We start from the raw sequence: 9,636 nt of genomic DNA on the forward strand, positions 1-9,636 counted from the left end.
CAGGCTTTTCTGATCTGTGGCAGATGTCTCTCCGCTTTCAAACTGCATCAAGAAGCGTCCGCTTTCATCTAGCCTCCTCATCGGTAAATTTTCCCATAAGGGGAGAAAAAAAAATTATCTGCTGTGGTCTACTCAAAGCATCGCATGCCTGCATCTTCGGCACATCTGTAGGACTTCATCCTGGACCAGTGGCTCTCCTGCTCCCCCCACTTCTGCCAATCCTTCTGGAAGACCGACGGCCTCATGCCTGCCCTGGTCCCCACAGTGCACTGGGAAGACCATGGGGTGATGCCCGATGGTGTATGCTCCTCCTGAAAGCTCCCCACGTACTCAACATGGACACGTACTACACTCCTGTGGTACCTCCCAATGCATCCATCAAGGAAAATTGCTTTACGAGCAGCGAAAAATCCAGTTTTCTTGCTCCAAAACACACTGGGGGAAAAGGACGAACACCCAGGAGCAAGTCGCCACGGGTGGGATGCAGCTGCCTCCGTCACCGCGTCACGCTCCACAGTCACCCACCTCCTCTCCCTTCCTCCACGTTACATCTCAATCCAAACTACACACATTGGGTACCTGCTTCCATGGGCCGCTGGCACGGGCTCATCCCCCAAGTGCAAAGAGGCGCCTACATTCACGTGCACATTTTTCCTCCAGAATTTTAAAGCATCCTAACACAGTTTCATGAGGCTGAAGCTACTGGAGGAAATGTAGAAAGACAATTATAAACTAAATGAGAATTTCAGCAGGTTCCTTGGCTGAAACCATCTCGTGGCAAGGGTCCTGCTCAGAGACCAGTGCTATGGGCACAGCAGCCCAAACTAGAGGGAAATCCTTAGTTTCAGGCATAGGGGCTCTTAAATTCTATGTCTTGTTCAAAAAACTACAATCCCAACAATAAAACCAGTGAAGATCCGGCATCTGAAAGGAGATTCCTCAATGGACTCTATACATGCACATGGGACTGATGGTTAAATAAAGAAGCGAAGACAGCCCATGGTGGAGCAGCCCACGAGCCTACTGTGTCTGCAAATCGGTTTGAAGATACACTGGTGCTTTATAAACCTTTTGAAATTGCAGCCTGAAGACACTGATTTTAACGACTATGTTCTCTCTTCTTGCCTCCAATATTAGACATCGTCCCACTGAGACGGTGATCAGATGCTGAGATACGCAATACAGTCTTTCAGTTACTATTGCTGCCGTCTACTGCCGAGTGCTTAAAAAATGTTCGCACCCAGCTCAAATTGGCATTTTTCTCAGCTATCAGAGGAAGTGTAACTATTCTTGCATTTATTGTCGTCCCACGAGCAAGTGCTGCTTACCTTGCAGATTTTATTTCGATCTCCTCAACCCACTGGATGCTCTGGCACTTCGTCATGGGAAGCCAGATATTTGCTTATACCATCGGTGGCCAGCTCTGTGTTTGCAGCCTCTGTTATAGCAAACATGGTATCTTAATTAAGGGACTTGTTGGCTTGCTGAACTCAGACAGATGGGATCTTAATTCAATTACTATACTTTAATTACCTACTATGGTAGGACTTTAAAAAAAATGGACATAAGTGAAAGGTTTTCTGAGCAGCTATCAGTCATATCATATACTTATCAATGATAAGCAGTAAATGCTGTTCAGTTGTTTCTTTCTACCACTCCCTCTTCCTCACCCCTAAAAATGCCTGAATCTTATCTACAGCTTTGGAAATTTTGCCTGATCTCTCCCCTTTATGAACTGAAAATAAACAGAAGCAAGCTCTGAAGCGGCAGCACACACACGAGTGAACGAGCTGGAAAACACGACGCCTGTACGTTAACCCACGTCCTCCCAACACCTCAAGCTACAGCAAGTAACCTGAAGAAGATGCAAGTATTTTTGCTTTACAGATTATAAGCTGCCAGCTGATGCCAGTAAAGAGGTCTGAACCTAATTTAAAAATAAACTTGTCTTGGGACACAAGGATGTGCCAGATTATTTCTTCTGGTCTCTTTTAAAATTATTCTCTAAGAAAAGCCCTACAGAAATAAATCACAGTTGAGGTCCGTTACAAAGAGTCTCCCTTCGGCAGATCTGAGACAACAAGGACAAACTCGTGGTTAGTAGGTGCTGATGGAATAAATCTCCCCACAGCTACTATTTTGTGAGAACTCCTCATTTTGAGGTCTGTTTCTGTTACACAGGGTTGTTTGTGTCTAGGGATGGAACTGAATTTTGGAAAAACATCTCTCTTCATCTGCTTGGAAGAGGGCTATTTCATCCCCAAAGCACCGAAAGAGCATAAGCAGGTCTCAGAAGACACAACTTCCCATTTACATTTTTATGAGCAAAAGGGTGGGCTTGGCATTCTCGTGATTTTTTAATTTCTATTTTGGGAATGAGGCTTGGAAAACAGGTGGAAGCAGCTCTTAAAATTGCTTAAAACTCTTTTGACCACAAGATGTGACATTACAGCATGCTTGCAACATCCAATAAACCTCTGAAAACAAGATACTGGCCCAATTTTTTCTTGGCAGCTCTCTAGCCATGCATCCATTGCCAAGAACAGCATGAGCAGAGGGAGGGGCAATGCAAGCGTCCCCAAATCTCCCGTGCTAACAAATGAGGAAAAAACACGAAGACCCAGGCTCGGCACGGCCTGAGACTGCCAACGGTGGGACCTGCGAGCGCCAAAACCGATTGTGTTTTGAGACCCCTGTCTTTAAGAGACCTCCGTCTATTAAAGAAAAGCATTTCTGGTGAGATACTGAGAGCCAAAAGATAGCAAAGGTTTGAAGTTTGGGGCTGGTTTGTTGTTGTTGTTTTTTAAAACAACTGAAGAGCTCCAAAAAAGAAAGTATTATTGTATGTATTATCTATACTTAAACACAGCCTACCTGTTTTCCGATGTGTCAAGCTCTCCTCCCACCATTTCTAAAGCCTATTCTCGCCTCCTGATACGCCGTTTTACAGAAGCATACACCCACAGGCTTTCTGTGTAACACCAGTCTATAGCCAGAGGTTTAAAATAGTAGGGGGAAGGTAATAACACATATTTTAAATATGTAGTGACTGTTCACCAACAGGAAAAGTCTGCTTACATCAAAACCCTGAGAAGTCCCTCTCCGCGTGCCGCGGGCAAAGAGCACGGCACCGAGCAGCACGAGGTGCCAGCGCTGGGGCAGGAGGGGAAACATAAATGGAGCCACCAGTCAAAAACAGCCGTGGCTCTTAAATCCACAGCATTTCATCTCCGTGCTGCTGCTCGTCAGCCGCTGCTGAACCGACACTGCAAATATCTGCCCGTACCCATCAATCACTCAGCATCACCACAGCCGGCAGAGAAGCGCTGAAGGAGAGCAGCGCTGGTTCACGGGCATCAGGTAAAAAAGCATTTCTTTGATTTAATTTTGAGAGATCCACGCTGTCAAAGCATACATAGGTGAGATTTAAAAAGCAAACCACCCATCAATATAACAAAAACACCACTTACGTCCTACAGCCCAGCTCCATGCCATGCTGAAGCGCCCACAATAATTATAACCTCACAGAATTACGTGTTTTAGAAGTCCCAGCAGCCCTGGAATGGGATGGAGTTATTGCTGTAGTGCTGAAAGGAAGGAAAAGGCTTATTTAAACATTTACCATACGTGAAATGCCTCTTTTTTTCCCCTTGCCTTCTGAGGCTTCAGCACCTAGAAATAAATCTAGCTCATTAAAGAATATTTCGCCGTTCAGTTTTGTTTACAGGCCCCAGCTAAGTAATGCCTGCTACCTAATTCAGGTTTTACCATCTGGCACATCACATTAGAAATCAAATCTGCAAGGTGATTTATTTTTTATTATTTCTTTTTTTTTTTTTTTTTTTTTTAATTCAGGACAATCTGAGTTAGGAGTGACACCACACTGGGCAGAGGAGACTAAAGAAAAGGCATTTTAATTTCACATCCTCTAGAGAGAGAAATTATTACAACCCATCAGAGCATCTCCTGCTCATTTATGTCTAAATGTTTTACAGTCGCAAGCGGTGACTGCAAGCGATGGAGTTTCTGCCCACCCCTCAGCAGAGCCATCGCAAAGGGCACGTCCAGCATGCGAACCCATCTCCCAGCAGCCCACGCACGCAGAAGCAAGCGTGCAACGAACTACTTGTATCTCAGCTGCACAGAGATACAGGCAGTTGGATTAGATGATCGGTGTAGGTCCCTTCCAACTGAAAATATTCTCTTCTAGTCTATTCTGAGCTATACTATGCTCTTCTATCCCATGCCACCTTAAGACAGACTAACTTTGAGGCTGCTGTTGGGTGAACACACCATTACAGAACACCTTTATTTTGATAAGCACACCAGGACAGCGAGGCAAGATAATTATCTTGCCCAAGTTTGCTGTCTCCTTGCTGTACGGCACGCGGGATAGAAGCCAATCTCCCCAAATCCACAAAACACAGGCTACAGAAGGAGAAAACTCCCCGTCTGCCAGCTCTCCCATCGCTGGCCACAAAAAGCTCCGGCCATTTGTCCTTGCAACGGGGGCGAAGCCCCTGATGAGCCTCCAACAACCGCTGGAGTTGGCTGCGAGCTGTAACCCGGCCACAGACTATAAACTCAAACATCCTGTTTAGCTATTTTTGTCGAGTGTTTTGTTGTTTGGCAAAAAAAAAAAAAAAAATCAATAATAAGCAATAATTTTGCCAACGCCACCTGCCTAGAGGAGTGAAAAAAGTTGGTGGGAAAGAAAGGAAAGGCGGACAAACTGCAATGCAGCAACAACCGGAATTAACATTGGGAAACTCTCCTCCTAACGCAAAATCAAAAAGCAACCAAAACCTTGTAGTTCTACGGTAACATTGAAATAAGTAGGTGTGAACAGGAAAAAAGGACCCACCCCAGCTCTAAGATGCAACAATCTTAAGAGTTAACACTTGCACTGCTTCACCTCACCATCCAGAGATAAAAAAAGCAGATAAAATGCACTCCCGCTATCGCATTAGAGGCGGCAGCGAGGAGCAGGTTTGCAGACATCCACGCAAGGACGTCACCCTCCAGGATGTCACGCTACTGAATATCGAGGACCAGCACACCCACCTCCCCCCCACGTCGGAACCGGATCCCTGTGTGACGAAGCGCCTCCTCTAGTAGGTTTTAAATGACTCAAAATGCTCAGGGATAACCTCTGTGTCTGCCAGGAGCCTTCCAGAAGAGGTGGAATGACAGTCTGAAAGTGGTTTTCATTTGTTCGTTTTCATCCCATTACTTCTAGATGTGCAACCTCTGGCTATTTCAAGGCTCAGAAAGCTTCATTAGCAGCTCGGTACAAACATCCGAAGAGTTCTTGTCCTCAACACTGCTCCCCAGTGGCAAGAGTCAACGATTTTCTCTTCAATACCTGCTCGATTTCCCGATGGCAGAGCTCAAAGTAACATTCCTGCATTCGGATTAGAGAAAAATACTGCAGCATAACACAGGACATCATTTCTCTTCTGGAGGGTTGGGGGAAGTGTTCCAGTTCCCATCCAGTTTATCATCCACCATCTCGATTAACAACTGGGTGTTGTTTTTTTTTTGGCCATTGATGCTTTTCAATTATTCAAAGAGGAGCCCTACATTTTATACCTCTCCTGCCTGCGATTTTTCACAATTTGATGGAATAATTGCAAGCTCTCTCCATCCCTTCCCAATTTACCCCATCAATTAACACATTTCCTCAAGTGATTTTAATAATTCAGTCTCAGAGACAAAGTCTAATGTATCAAGTAGGAGCAAGATGTAAAATCCAAACCCAAACTTAACCCAAAACTCTGCTGATTTTTCTTGCCTGCGCTCTGTCCAACAAACTTCAACCGGCTTCAAAGGCCACCTCCTACACTGAACCGCTCTCGCTTTATTTATCATATATATTTTCCAAAAGCCTTCCAGGTCACCGCAATTTATTTCCCCAACTATTTCATGGGCTGTTGGGCTTTTTTTTTTTTCCCCTGCTGTCTCCCAGTTTCTTTTGTCCATTGTCTTCCTGTGCAGTTCAAGCTGACGCTCGCGTGCTGCACCCCCTCTCGCTGCGCACCCATCAGCACCACCACCACCAGTTTTAACGTTAACTTTACACGTAACGCGCACAAGAAACTGGAATTGCCAAGGCAAAATTTGCGGCAGCATGTGTCTGGAATTGCAGCCAAAGATCCAACTGGGCAGCAGGTCAGGAAAAAAAAAATACACCCTCTATAATTAAATGTCTTCATATTAGATTAACCAAAAAAAGTCATTAGAAATAAATGAGTTAAGTAATTCTGCAACACAAGTTAAATGTCAGTCATGAGAGAAAGGAAAACTGCGTGGTCCAAGCTGACTGAACAACGTAATTATTTTAGCAAAGCCTTTTGCAAAATAAATTGCACGGAAGTTGAGAAACCTTCTGAAATGGAAGTTTTTTTTTAAAAAAACAACAATCTTTGGCTCCTTCAAGGAAGTGGAGAGAGGAAAAAAAAAAAAAGGGGGGGAAAAAAAAAAAAAGAGAGAGACGGTATTGTGTCCTTAACAGCAGTTTGAGAACCAGAACAAAGCCAGAGAGAGTTTCAAAGCACAGCAGCTCTCCCCACTCTGCTGTTTGTTCTGCTCATAAGCAGACAAGCTGTTTCCTTTCATCTGGAAAAACTCACACAATAAGAAAAATACCTCAATAGAATCTGAGTCTGTAATAACAAAGCCCAAGGGGCAGCCAGAAAGAAATCTTTTTGGCCAGTATAAAATATTTGGTGTTTGGATCCTCAGAGAGAGCTGACTGCTTCTGGGTGTAGGGCATATGCACATCCCACCGCTGCCGGAGGAGGTCAGGGATTCATTGAGGTATTTCTTGTTCCTGTCTCTCCTCCCCACACCCAGATGAAGGCTGCAGCCCTCGTAGGTCAGCACAAAAGCGAGCAGAGGAAGCTGGAGCAAGGAGATAATAGGGAGAAGGAAGCACATGAAAGACTGCGCACGGGGATGAAATGTCTCTCTGTAACACCCTTGAGGAGGGGGAAGAGAAGGAATTAAAAGCACGAGCGCAGGGTCCAACCTAGATTTTGAATCTGGACCTGTGGTAGCTACGCTGCGATTCAGAAGACCTGGTAAAAATGTCTCTCTGAAATATTGTTTTGATAAATATGCCATCTCCTTGTGGAATTCAAATCTCCAACTGTTCAACTGGCATGGACATCTCTGCAGTAACAACACATGCCACAGATTGTGAGTTAACTTGAATTACATTTCAGATCTGGGGAGGGGAGGATGTCAGTGGGAGGTTTATGAACAGTATGCTCTAGCTCTGATGTTGTTATAACCAGATGGCTTCAGCTGTATCATTTACAATAAAAAACAAACAAAAAAAAAGTGAAGTTGACAAATAAATCATTAATTCACCTGCAACTGGAACAATCTGAGCAAGTCGCCTCCTTCACGGATCTCATTTCAGACCTTCCATGACGGTGTATTCTGCAACTGCACCTGGCTCCACAGGCAGGGCTGGGACAGACAAGCCCCAGAACAGATTATTTTCCTGCAGGTATCTCCCCATCCTCCGGGGAAGGAGGCTGCCAAATCTGTATCGCTTTCCTGTAAATACCTCCCCAAAAAACAGGCCGAGGACAGGCAATGCGAACAGCCGTTTGCTTTCTTCTAGGCATGTCTGCTTCCCAGGGCAAGGCTGAGCCAGGGACACTCCTCGAACAGTTGGTCACTTCAACGTGACAAGGATAAAAGGTCTCGTACAGGTTTGAATATTTCAGTAAACAATGCAGTTACTGCAGCGTAATTAGACAACTCTGTGCCACACAGACAACTTCTGCAATTACCTGGCAATGAACTTTCCATGTCTGTATGCAATTAGAAGCTAGAAATGCTGGGTTTGAGTTCTGACAGGTTAGTGGGGAGAATCTCGTTACGACTAAATGCTTTGCTTACCTAAAAGGAAACACACGCTAAATCCAATATAAAAGGAATTAGTGGCATTCGAGCAATAGATGCAATATGGGAATTTGTGAACCACGTAAAAGGAAGGCTTTACTATACAGACGGTTGTGTGTTTATGATGTGAGCCTCGGTGGGGGAACACAAAAAGGGGCAGGGACCCTCTCATGAGTCACTGTTTGATAAAAATAGACAGCAGCTAGATTAAACACATGAGCGTATGAACAGAATTCTCCTTCACACAAGGGACAAGAGGCTGTGAGAGAAAGTATGATAACAGAATGAAAAATCAGAGACAACAGATACCTAATCTATTTTCTAGACAAAACAGAGTTATTCTCCGTAATCCATTACGTGCCCTACCTGACCATCTTAAGGTCAGATCAATTTGCCACTGCCCTGGCACTGCGTATTTCAATCTAACCGCCCTGGAGATTTGGGGCTAATGATGACACAAATGGATGGTGTCTACCCTGCCCAGACATCCTGTGTCGCACCTTAATGTTATAAAACAGATGGCTTAGTATACTATTCTGCCTTCCCACATCTAAACAGGTATACAGGTAAAAGGAAGGACCATGGGTCAGCTTCACACAGCTACTATTAAAACCAACGCTCTCTAGTAACACCTGCTATGAGAAATAACACAGGTTTGCATTGCAATTTTGTGTGCAACATTCCTTAATAAATCCCATCTGAGTTCCAGGAACAGCGTGTCACTATCAGTATACGGCAGCAAACTGAAACAGAACCTTCTGGGAGCCGGTTTTAAACTGGGAAGTCTTAAAAATGAAACAAACAAAAAAAAGACAACAGATACCACACAGTACAAAATAGTAATTATTTATATTTTCAAAAAGAAAAAAAAAGTTACCAGCTATTTTGAAACTTCTTCCCTGTAAGAAGAGTGACTAATAGAAAGGAACAGGACTGGCTCCTATACAGTCGGCAAGTCAGGTACAAACAGTTGTTAAGAATCATTTAGCAACTCAGGACAGGGACTTTTGACGCAGCATTCATGAACAATAAAATTTCTCCTTTTTTTTTTTTTAAAAAAAAGGGGGAGGAGGGAAATAAAGCAGGGAAAAATGCCAAAAACATTTCCCACAATGTCTAAAAACAGTAACCGTTGTTCTTGTCAGACAGCACGCTCCAGATCAAGGATTTTCTAGTCCTTTCAAAACCAATACAGCCAAAGGCTGCCTTCAGTCTATTCACACCCTCCAGAACACACAGCCTTTCACTGTCCCCTTTCACTTCAACCTGTCATTTATAAAAGGTGGGGTTTTTTCTTCTTTTTTTTCCTCTTTTTTTTCTTTTTTTTTTTTTTTTTTTGCAATTAACATACAAGTGCTACTAACAGAGAAACTGATCTTCTTGTTGCTGGATGGCAATAAGGAGTTACACAAACGTCCAGTTTTTAGCTCAGCTGGAAGGACTTAAATTCTCTTTTTTTGATTTAAATACTACTGGAGCTCCCATCAGGTACTTCTTTTCCAGAACCTCACTAGAAATTCTTTTTGACCCTCCAACGCTCTCCAAAGCTAAAATGTCCTCTTGCTCCAGGCATCTGACGATTTGTTCTGTGCTGCCAGACGCAGAGACGTTGTTTTCCCCAGTACCACTGCTGGGTTATTCTGACTTGGGTTGGTGCCTAAACCGAACCCTGTACTTAATTGACTCAGCCAAGTCGAAGGGAACACACAGACGATGCAG

The sequence above is a fragment of the Gavia stellata genome, chromosome 28, assembly GCF_030936135.1.
Source record: "Gavia stellata isolate bGavSte3 chromosome 28, bGavSte3.hap2, whole genome shotgun sequence".
In the NCBI taxonomy this organism is placed as follows: domain Eukaryota; kingdom Metazoa; phylum Chordata; class Aves; order Gaviiformes; family Gaviidae; genus Gavia; species Gavia stellata.